This window comes from Lampetra fluviatilis, chromosome 56, assembly GCF_964198595.1.
Source record: "Lampetra fluviatilis chromosome 56, kcLamFluv1.1, whole genome shotgun sequence".
Taxonomy (NCBI): domain Eukaryota; kingdom Metazoa; phylum Chordata; class Hyperoartia; order Petromyzontiformes; family Petromyzontidae; genus Lampetra; species Lampetra fluviatilis.
The window spans coordinates 1,095,154-1,107,885 of record NC_136330.1 but is presented as its reverse complement, the minus strand read 5'-3'; the positions used below and the strand labels follow the sequence as shown (position 1 = coordinate 1,107,885).

The 12,732-nt window shown below is 47.4% G+C and overlaps 1 long non-coding RNA gene across 1 annotated transcript in view; it reads right to left on the bottom strand.

Moving 5' to 3' along the window:
- Positions 1-283: 283 nt before the first annotated feature.
- Positions 284-12,732, bottom strand: part of LOC144950189 (uncharacterized) — a 30,226-nt gene continuing 17,777 nt past the window's right edge. Inside the window, exon 3 of the long non-coding RNA XR_013640354.1 lies at positions 284-546. This is a non-coding gene — a long non-coding RNA (uncharacterized LOC144950189). The remainder of the gene's footprint in view (positions 547-12,732) is intronic.

Genomic DNA, 12,732 nt, shown 5'->3' with positions numbered 1-12,732 from the left:
AAGTAGGTTCAACTAACAGGGCAGAGGGAGCAGAGGAGGCAGAAGGTGATGTGGATGTATGTTATGTTGAACTTGTTTCACACCCCACGTAGTCAACCATGCTAATCGGATGTGTGGGGGATGGACAACAAACTAAACACAAAATGCAGTTCTAAAGAAAAAAAAAATTCTTGTTTTACAAGGTGTTATGGAAGGTGATGTGGAATTTTGTCTGGGAAAAACACAAGGTGATGTTGAAGTGTGTATGTATCCATGTTGAACTTCTTTTGCACCGTACGTAGCCAACCGTGTGCATCGGAGGTTGCGGCGGAGTGCGGAGACCCCCATTCATGCTGCTGGGTGGACAGAATGTGTGGTGACGAACAAGACGCGATCTCATTACTTCGACTGCCACGCCTGGACATTGACCCAGCGACCTGCGGATTGCAAGTCCAGCGCGCTTATCCATGACGCCCCCACCACCGCCACCACCACATTGGTGTCTCTCATCCAGGATTATGCGGTGGGAAAGCTCCAAAGTGCACCATCAGCTGGGGACTGACCTGGCTAAAAAGAGAGAAAAAAACATCGCACACAGCAGAACACGTGTCTATGATAATAAATACAAACGCGGAATCAAGAATCATAACCAACAGCACACGTCGGAATGCTGAACGGGCTCAGGTGCATTGAAACACACACAAGTAATCGTCGTAACAGCAAATATCGCATGAATTGCTCCGGTTATCCGTGTGTCCCTCACACAAAGAACGGATTTCCAAATGTTAATCTCAATTTGCTACACCTGGTTCATTATATGACGATTATAATTACGTAATTGTATGCCCTCGTTTATGATAGGGCGACGATCACATTCGCTTTTCTTTATTCTCCAAATGGGGAGAAAGGGAGAGGGAGAGATAAGTAAAACAAATTTGCCGCATGAAGCCAGTCGGTATAAAGTGCATGGCATGAATGTAACATATAAATAAATAAATAACGCCTCTGGCTGGCTTCAAAGATGCACGGAAAGAATCAGAAAGAGCAGAGCCAAGAAAGAGATTGATTGAGAGTCAGTGAAGCAAGTAAAATGGGGGAGCTTTACATTAAGCCAACTTTAAACAGGCCGGGTTCCGAGAATCAATTTCAATTCCATCCATTATACGTGTGCATCAAGGCACAATCTGTGACTTCCTATGCAAGACCTTCGTGGAAATCATTTTCTGATGAAAATAGATTCGTTCGGGTTATATGCATTGGAAATCCAAAACCATCTGTACATTTCACCCCTTTTAAACCCGCATAGCTGGAAAATAAATGTCTCCCAAGAGTTTTTAATGCACTGCAGTGTACACACAATTTGACTGCCTCTATAATGTTTTTGGACGTAAATTAGAATTTGTATTCCGTCCTGTAAATTTTGGTTGCGAAATTCCGTTTACTTTTAAGGATTACGAAGGCATGGGGGGGACCTTCATGCAGCCGTGGATAGATGAAGGCTGGTTATTCTGTTTGATTAGAGTTGATCAGCACAGTACCCAAAGACCTAAACACGTCAAGCAGCCAGCAACAAACGGCACTATTGAGATCACAATCACTGCATTATTACAATTAGGTTCAAAGATGAGAAGCGGGAAGCAAAGTGTTGTGACCTGCGGTGTGGTGGGTGAGCGAGTGAGTGTGAGTGAGTTTGTTGTTGTGACCTGCAGCATGGTGAGTGAGCGTTTGCGTGAGTGGGTGAATGCATGAGTGGGTAAGTGAGTGAGTGAGTTAGTGAATGAGTGGGTGTTGTTGTGGCTGCCGTGTGGTGGTTGGACACGGTGTGAATGAGACGACACGACAGACCCGAGTCCCCAACATGGGTGGAGGAATCAAGGAGCGAAGTTCACGGCAACTGTAAACAGTTGCGGTTGTCGTACAAAGACGTGAGTAGACTGGCAGCACCAACAACTTATAACCAAGCACTGCGGCCATACATGTGGTGTGTCCGACGAACTCCGTCGACGAGTGTTTGTGCACGAGCCACCTTGAACATTGATTGTCAGCGCGGGATGACAGTGAGCAACAATGCGCTAATCCCACCGGTGCCTCGTGCTGTGAGGTCGTCTGCGATGTGTTCCATTCGGAGACATCGTGCGTAGCGGCGGCAGCAGCGGCAGAACAAATTAATCAAATCCTCACGTTGGCCAGGCACTACAAGTGTGAGCACTCTACCTCCAATTTTAAATTTCATTTTTCTTCTTTTCATTTCCATCCAGGCATGGCGCCCACAAGTGGATATAGATGTGGATAATAAAAAGCAAAACATCGGAAAATTCATTCGAGTTGTTATTATGATAAATATTTGTCCGTTTTAACTCCTCGACGCCCCTAACCAAACATATTGTTTTTATTCCTCAGGCTCAGCTGGGCTGTTTTTTGTGTTTGTTAAATATAAGTTCTGAATTCTGAACGCTCGGGCTGTATGAAAGTGATGTGTTTGCTTTGCTTCGTTGCGCGAGACATTAAATCATGGAGATTTTCAGCGCCAGAAATCATTGTCAGCGTGGTGGAGCTCACTGTTCTGCCTCAACCCAAACCAGATCGCCGGGACCTCTCTGCCCCCTGCAAGGCGATGCATTGGCACAAATATCGAATCGTGATTTCATTCAGTCAGCAGTTATTCACCATTGCATTTGTCTCAACATTTTCCCGTCTCATTTGTCTCTCTTCTCCACTTCTTCCGCCTTGTTGGTAATGTTTTCTTTTTCCATCGTCAATGTAATATTTTCTAAATCGTTTGCATGCAAAGTGTAGGCGCAGCCCTGCAATGGCTCGCTCACACCACTACTGGCAGAAGGGCCTCTACTAGAGGGAGCTCGAGAAAGCCACTCCCCATGCTGTCGGTTAATGTATGTATGTTAATGGTCCATGTATGTATGTTCAACTTTAGTCGAACCATACGTAGATAACCGCGATAATCGGAGGTGCGGCCGGGGGGAGGAAGGGCAACAAACTAAACACGAAAAGCAGTTCTAAAGACACGAGTTATCAATCTAGAGGATGTGAAAGTTCATAGCTCAAGTGGCTTCCCAATACCGGAAGGAAGCGCATCTGAAAGCACGCGATGCAGTGACCACTGATGGTTGAGATGCCACTCACCACTAATGGGTTGAGATGTCACCACTGATGATTGAGATGTCACTAACCACTGGTGGTTGAGATGCCACTCACCACTGGTGGTTGAGATGCCACTCACCACTGATGATTGAGATGTCACTCACCACTGATGATTGAGATGTCACTCACCACTGATTGTTGAGATGCCACTCACCACTGATGGTGGAGATGCCACTCACCACTGGTGGTTGAGATGTCACTCACCACTGATGGTTGAGATGCCACTCACCACTGATGGTTGAGATGCCACTCACCACTGATGGTTGAGATGCCACTCACCACTGATGGTTGAGATGCCACTCACCACTGATGGTTGAGATGTCACTCACCACTGATGGTTGAGATGCCACTCACCACTGGTGGTTGAGATGCCACTCACCACTGATGGTTGAGATGTCACTCACCACTTATGGTTAAGATGTCACTCACCACTGATGGTTGAGATGCCACTCACCACTGATGGTTGAGATGTCACTCACCACTGATGGTTGAGATGTCACTCACCACTGGTGGTTAAGATGCCACTGACCACTGATGGTTGAGATGTCACTCACCACTGATGGTTGAGATGTCACTCACCACTGGTGGTTGAGATGTCACTCACCACTGATGGTTGAGATGCCACTCACCACTGATGGTTGAGATGTCACTCACCACTGGTGGTTGAGATGTCACTCACCACTGGTGGTTGAGATGTCACTCACCACTGATGGTTGAGATGCCACTCACCACTGATGGTTGAGATGTCACTCACCACTGGTGGTTGAGATGCCACTCACCACTGATGGTTGAGATGTCACTCACCACTGATGGTTGAGATGCCACTCACCACTGGTGGTTGAGATGTCACTCACCACTGATGGTTGAGATGTCACTCACCACTGGTGGTTGAGATGTCACTCACCACTGATGGTTGAGATGCCACTCACCACTGGTGGTTGAGATGCCACTCGCCACTGATGGTTGAGATGTCACTCACCACTGATGGTTGAGATGCCACTCACCACTGGTGGTTGAGATGTCACTCACCACTGATGGTTGAGATGCCACTCACCACTGATGGTTGAGATGCCACTCACCACTGGTGGTTGAGATGTCACTCACCACTGGTGGTTGAGATGTCACTCACCACTGGTGGTTGAGATGTCACTCACCACTGATGGTTGAGATGCCACTCACCACTGATGGTTGAGATGTCACTCACCACTGGTGGTTGAGATGTCACTCACCACTGATGGTGGAGATGCCACTCACCACTGATGGTTGAGATGCCCCTCACCACTGGTGGTTAAGATGCCACTGACCACTGATGGTTGAGATGCCACTGACCACTGATGGTTGAGATGCCCCTCACCACTGATGGTTGAGATGCCACTGACCACTGATGGTTGAGATGCCCCTCACCACTGATGGTTGAGATGCCACTGACCACTGATGGTTGAGATGCCCCTCACCACTGGTGGTTAAGATGCCACTGACCACTGATGGTTGAGATGTCACTCACCACTGATGGTTGAGATGTCACTCACCACTGATGGTTGAGATGTCACTCACCACTGGTGGTTAAGATGTCACTCACCACTGATGGTTGAGATGTCACTCACCACTGATGGTTGAGATGTCACTCACCACTGGTGGTTAAGATGTCACTCAACACTGATGGTTGAGATGTCACTCACCACTGATGGTTGAGATGTCACTCACCACTGATGGTTGAGATGCCACTCACCACTGGTGGTTAAGATGTCACTCAACACTGATGGTTGAGATGTCACTCACCACTGATGGTTGAGATGTCACTCACCACTGATGGTTGAGATGCCACTGACCACTGATGGTTGAGATGCCCCTCACCACTGATGGTTGAGATGTCACTCACCACTGATTGTTGAGATGCCACTGACCACTGATGGTTAAGATGTCACTCACCACTGATGGTTGAGATGCCACTGACCACTGATGGTTGAGATGCCCCTCACCACTGATGGTTAAGATGTCACTCACCACTGATGGTTGAGATGTCACTCACCACTGATGGTTGAGATGTCACTCACCACTGATGGTTGAGATGTCACTCACCACTGATTGTTGAGATGTCACTCACCACTGATGGTTAAGATGCCCCTCACCACTGATGGTTGAGATGTCACTCACCACTGATGGTTGAGATGTCACTCACCACTGATGGTTGAGATGTCACTCACCACTGGTGGTTGAGATGTCACTCACCACTGGTGGTTGAGATGTCACTCACCACTGATGGTTGAGATGCCACTCACCACTGATGGTTGAGATGCCACTCACCACTGATGGTTGAGATGCCACTCACCACTGATGGTTGAGATGTCACTCACCACTGATGGTTGAGATGCCACTCACCACTGGTGGTTGAGATGCCACTCACCACTGATGGTTGAGATGCCACTCACCACTGATGGTTGAGATGTCACTCACCACTGATGGTTGAGATGTCACTCACCACTGATGGTTGAGATGTCACTCACCACTGATGGTTGAGATGTCACTCACCACTGGTGGTTGAGATGTCACTCACCACTGATGGTTGAGATGCCACTCACCACTGGTGGTTGAGATGTCACTCACCACTGGTGGTTGAGATGCCACTCACCACTGGTGGTTGAGATGCCACTCACCACTGGTGGTTGAGATGTCACTCACCACTGATGGATGAGATGTCACTCACCACTGATGGATGAGATGTCACTCACCACTGATGGATGAGATGTCACTCACCACTGATGGTTGAGATGTCACTCACCACTGATGGTTGAGATGTCACTCACCACTGATGGTTGAGATGTCACTCACCACTGATGGATGAGATGTCACTCACCACTGGTGGTTGAGATGTCACTCACCACTGATGGTTGAGATGTCACTCACCACTGATGGTTGAGATGTCACTCACCACTGATGGATGAGATGTCACTCACCACTGGTGGTTGAGATGTCACTCACCACTGATGGATGAGATGTCACTCACCACTGATGGATGAGATGTCACTCACCACTGATGGTTGAGATGTCACTCACCATTGATGGTTGAGATGTCACTCACCACTGATGGTTGAGATGTCACTCACCACTGGTGGTTGAGATGTCACTCACCACTGATGGTTGAGATGTCACTCACCATTGATGGATGAGATGTCACTCACCACTGGTGGTTGAGATGTCACTCACCACTGATGGATGAGATGTCACTCACCACTGATGGTTGAGATGTCACTCACCATTGATGGATGAGATGTCACTCACCACTGGTGGTTGAGATGTCACTCACCACTGATGGATGAGATGTCACTCACCACTGATGGTTGAGATGTCACTCACCACTGATGGATGAGATGTCACTCACCACTGATGGTGGAGATGTCACTCACCACTGATGGTGGAGATGTCACTCACCACTGATGGATGAGATGTCACTCACCACTGATGGATGAGATGTCACTCACCACTGATGGTGGAGATGTCACTCACCACTGATGGATGAGATGTCACTCACCACTGGTGGTTGAGATGTCACTCACCACTGATGGTTGAGATGCCACTCACCACTGGTGGTTGAGATGTCACTCACCACTGATGGTTGAGATGCCCCTCACCACTGGTGGTTAAGATGCCACTGACCACTGATGGTTGAGATGCCACTGACCACTGATGGTTGAGATGCCCCTCACCACTGATGGTTGAGATGCCACTGACCACTGATGGTTGAGATGCCCCTCACCACTGATGGTTGAGATGCCACTGACCACTGATGGTTGAGATGCCCCTCACCACTGGTGGTTAAGATGCCACTGACCACTGATGGTTGAGATGTCACTCACCACTGATGGTTGAGATGTCACTCACCACTGATGGTTGAGATGTCACTCACCACTGGTGGTTAAGATGTCACTCACCACTGATGGTTGAGATGTCACTCACCACTGATGGTTGAGATGTCACTCACCACTGGTGGTTAAGATGTCACTCAACACTGATGGTTGAGATGTCACTCACCACTGATGGTTGAGATGTCACTCACCACTGATGGTTGAGATGCCACTCACCACTGGTGGTTAAGATGTCACTCAACACTGATGGTTGAGATGTCACTCACCACTGATGGTTGAGATGTCACTCACCACTGATGGTTGAGATGCCACTGACCACTGATGGTTGAGATGCCCCTCACCACTGATGGTTGAGATGTCACTCACCACTGATTGTTGAGATGCCACTGACCACTGATGGTTAAGATGTCACTCACCACTGATGGTTGAGATGCCACTGACCACTGATGGTTGAGATGCCCCTCACCACTGATGGTTAAGATGTCACTCACCACTGATGGTTGAGATGTCACTCACCACTGATGGTTGAGATGTCACTCACCACTGATGGTTGAGATGTCACTCACCACTGATTGTTGAGATGTCACTCACCACTGATGGTTAAGATGCCCCTCACCACTGATGGTTGAGATGTCACTCACCACTGATGGTTGAGATGTCACTCACCACTGATGGTTGAGATGTCACTCACCACTGGTGGTTGAGATGTCACTCACCACTGGTGGTTGAGATGTCACTCACCACTGATGGTTGAGATGCCACTCACCACTGATGGTTGAGATGCCACTCACCACTGATGGTTGAGATGCCACTCACCACTGATGGTTGAGATGTCACTCACCACTGATGGTTGAGATGCCACTCACCACTGGTGGTTGAGATGCCACTCACCACTGATGGTTGAGATGCCACTCACCACTGATGGTTGAGATGTCACTCACCACTGATGGTTGAGATGTCACTCACCACTGATGGTTGAGATGTCACTCACCACTGATGGTTGAGATGTCACTCACCACTGGTGGTTGAGATGTCACTCACCACTGATGGTTGAGATGCCACTCACCACTGGTGGTTGAGATGTCACTCACCACTGGTGGTTGAGATGCCACTCACCACTGGTGGTTGAGATGCCACTCACCACTGGTGGTTGAGATGTCACTCACCACTGATGGATGAGATGTCACTCACCACTGATGGATGAGATGTCACTCACCACTGATGGATGAGATGTCACTCACCACTGATGGTTGAGATGTCACTCACCACTGATGGTTGAGATGTCACTCACCACTGATGGTTGAGATGTCACTCACCACTGATGGATGAGATGTCACTCACCACTGGTGGTTGAGATGTCACTCACCACTGATGGTTGAGATGTCACTCACCACTGATGGTTGAGATGTCACTCACCACTGATGGATGAGATGTCACTCACCACTGGTGGTTGAGATGTCACTCACCACTGATGGATGAGATGTCACTCACCACTGATGGATGAGATGTCACTCACCACTGATGGTTGAGATGTCACTCACCATTGATGGTTGAGATGTCACTCACCACTGATGGTTGAGATGTCACTCACCACTGGTGGTTGAGATGTCACTCACCACTGATGGTTGAGATGTCACTCACCATTGATGGATGAGATGTCACTCACCACTGGTGGTTGAGATGTCACTCACCACTGATGGATGAGATGTCACTCACCACTGATGGTTGAGATGTCACTCACCATTGATGGATGAGATGTCACTCACCACTGGTGGTTGAGATGTCACTCACCACTGATGGATGAGATGTCACTCACCACTGATGGTTGAGATGTCACTCACCACTGATGGATGAGATGTCACTCACCACTGATGGTGGAGATGTCACTCACCACTGATGGTGGAGATGTCACTCACCACTGATGGATGAGATGTCACTCACCACTGATGGATGAGATGTCACTCACCACTGATGGTGGAGATGTCACTCACCACTGATGGATGAGATGTCACTCACCACTGGTGGTTGAGATGTCACTCACCACTGATGGTTGAGATGCCACTCACCACTGGTGGTTGAGATGTCACTCACCACTGATGGTTGAGATGCCACTCACCACTGGTGGTTGAGATGTCACTCACCACTGATGGTGGAGATGTCACTCACCACTGATGGTTGAGATGTCACTCACCACTGATGGATGAGATGTCACTCACCACTGGTGGTTGAGATGTCACTCACCACTGATGGTTGAGATGTCACTCACCACTGGTGGTTGAGATGTCACTCACCACTGATGGTTGAGATGTCACTCACCACTGATGGTTGAGATGTCACTCACCACTGGTGGTTGAGATGCCACTCACCACTGATGGTTGAGATGTCACTCACCACTGATGGTTGAGATGCCACTCGCAGTGTGTTCGGTATTCGAGACATGGAGCCTCTGATGCGCTGCGGTTAGCGCACTGCACGAGCACCCTTGAATTACCTTCCAACCAATTTAAACACATCGAGAGTGACACACTTTTACTTTATTACTTTCCCACCCCCTTTCTTTTTTTTCTCTAAACTCGACAGGACAGCAGAGGCACACACATGTCACACTGGTGGGTGATCCAGAAGCGACATCACGGGCCTTCGCCCCGTATCCTTCAGAGATTGGCGTTGCACAACAATCCCCAGCCCCTTTGCTTCCCATGAGCCGGGCACATGAGCGAATGGATTGCACTCGAAAACTAAACTAAACTTCTTCTTTTTGACCAGGTAAGGCCAGAAGCGACCTGGCTTTCACAAATGAAAGCAGATCGTGTGGAAATTTAGAGCAGCCAAACACATCTAAAATAGAGGTTTTTTGGTTAGAACGCGATCTAACCCAAAACAAATCTATATTCGGTTGATATTTGTCGCGAAAACCGACGTGTTAAACTGTAAATGCATACTATTTGGTTCTTTCGGTAAATTCACATATGTATAAAATAAAATAAAATGTAAACGCATGTTTATAAATGTGAAGGGAAAACCGGAGGACCCAGAGAAAAACCACACGACTACGGGGAGAGAGAACATGCAAACTCTAAATATACAGCAGCAGGCGTCAGGGTCGAGATAGAACCCAAGACCTCCTGAATACCAGGCGAGGTACTTAACATCTCGCCACCACAGCACCTCTGCTTCATTAGCTGCATCAAATACATCCAGCTCACGGGGCCGGGCTTGGACAAATTGGGTTCACACTCAGATCAGAATGAAGATAAGCAAAAACTCACCGCCTTTTACGTGACGATGCTCCTGCCGTTAGTGTAATGGCCAGCACACCGGATTTGCAATGCTGTGGGTAGACCACATTTATCAAATTGGCACGTCGTGTGTGATGGAGTAAAGTGTGGGTATTCACGCCTGTTCCAAGATGGCAAGTGTGGTAGAACAAGCCAAACACCTTCTAGAGGGGCCCTCGAAAGCCCCCTGTAGTCGAGATCCTTCGTGGGATGCGTGAGCAATTGCAGGGCTGCGCCTCTATCTATTTTTTTCCTTCTATGCAGGCGTCAGTATTTTCGATCCGTATTGTATACGCTGCTGCCAATGCAGTCCATTAAGTTTTAGTTATATATGACGAGGGTTTAGTGTTTGTGCAAGTCTGCTGATTGGACTCATTGATGACTCGTCATTGTTGACTTAAGAGAAATGCCGACTCTAATTCATCACCTGTGGATACATCACCCCGAATGTGCTGCACTCATTCAGACCTTAGACGCTAAGCAGCGTTGAGCCTAAGTCATTACTCGTTTGGAAGACTCTCTGAGAATACAACATGTCATAGACATTGGCTGTGAGGTGGTTAAGCCTTGATGTTATAATAATGGATCTTTAGATATGTCCGTGGACAGATTTAACTGTTGCACCCTCGTTTCTGGTGGTTTTCTCTGAATAATTAAATGTATTCTCTAACTATTGCAGTTTCTTCTCTGACTATTCCAGTGTGGCGAGACTGGGCCAAATATTCCATAGGAGGACCCTCTTGAGACTTATGGAAGCTTTTACGGGTAGATGAAGGACTTTAATGTATCATTATTAAGCCGTGCACTCAGCACTGCTGCAAAAGTGCTCCGATAAACACGCCGTCAATTTAAAGATTTTTTATTTGAGCTTTTAACGCCTTAATGAGAGCTGATTATTTTGTCCCTCGTCGTAATTCTTTTCCCGTGAATTTATCTGAACTCTTGCTCCGATGAAGAACTCTGTGTTTCTCTGATCCTCAATTTTATAACTCTCTCTGATAATTGCATAGGGGACCCTGTGCGAATTCAATTGGCTTTCATCAGTTATGAAACCTTGTCATTTTAATGTTTTAGATTTTATAAATGTGCTTTCTGTGGTCGCGTGGATTGTAAGGAACCTCACGACGACCTGTCACGAGCGGCGAGCGCGATACACGGTGTTGGTGAACCGCTCTCCTGCTCCCCATGCAGCCACCTCTGAATAAAAAAAATCCCACCTCAAATTTTCTGCGGTCGCAATTTTAACCGTGTGCCTTTCCTTGAAAACTTTTTTTTGCGTCAAAAACGACACCGTTGATATTTTCTTGTGACGAGCCGATCGAAAAAGTCAACATTATTAAACAGTTTTAGGGCCACAGCAAATCAAGGGTAGAGGCTTCTTGTCGAGATTGGCTGCTTTAGATATTTTTTTCCCTTCCGCGAACCGCTTCTCTTTCCCCTTATTTTCCTGGCTGCTGCTGCTGCCCGCGCGCGGCCTGATTGTGTGCGTGATGCGGCAGTGGCCCACAGCAATTCCCTCCTGCCGGCTGGATTGGCTGGCCTCACAATTTATGGGCCCTTTCTTGAAAGGTCAATCTTTCGCTGCCGTCTGTTTTTTCCCTCCCTCCCCACCCCACCCCCAACCTTGCTCCCATCCACGGACCGAAATGAGATTTCATAGATCATGCTTCAACACATGGCTCATGCCTTAACATCGGTGAATTATTCAAATATATTGTTATAAAGTCAATTATGATTGCCATGACAGGCGAGTATTCATGCATACACACTTGGATTTTACATGGGTGTGCTTACATGCGTGCATGTGCCGCAGTTAAATACAGGATTTTGTATTATTATTTTATTATTGTAAACCAGCGTGCTGGACGTTTTCCAAACGTATATATACACATACACACTCTCAGCGTTGAGTACTGTATATATGCGTTACTGAATATTGGTTGCTTTAAAGTGTCATGCGTGTTTTGAATTTATACTTTGTACATAAAGACATGGCAGGGTTGTGAGAGGTGGCAGCGGCCTTCATCCAGCAGTGGATTAACCATAGACGATGATGATCACGATGATGACACGACATTGAATGTTTTGTTGAAAACTAATTCCTTTAGAACAGTTTTTTTTATTTAATTTGGTGTCCTTCCCCACGCCTCTGATTATCCACGGCTGGCTCCGTACTATGCGAAAGAGGTTAAACATATGTCCATATTGCTTTTGTGGTTATATATATATGTACACACACTGTGTTTGAAACTTCCTATTGGTAGAGCGCAAATATTTTTGTTAAATATTTATTTCCTTCGGGTTTCCCCCCTACAAGAAACGTCGTCTCAATGGGCCTTCCCCTTGTCAAGCGGAGACCCGGCAGACACGGTTAACATGCACACTGAGTGTCATGGGATTGGCGTTCTGTGCGTATTTGGCATTGTAAGAGTTCGACCAGACCCCGCCCGCAC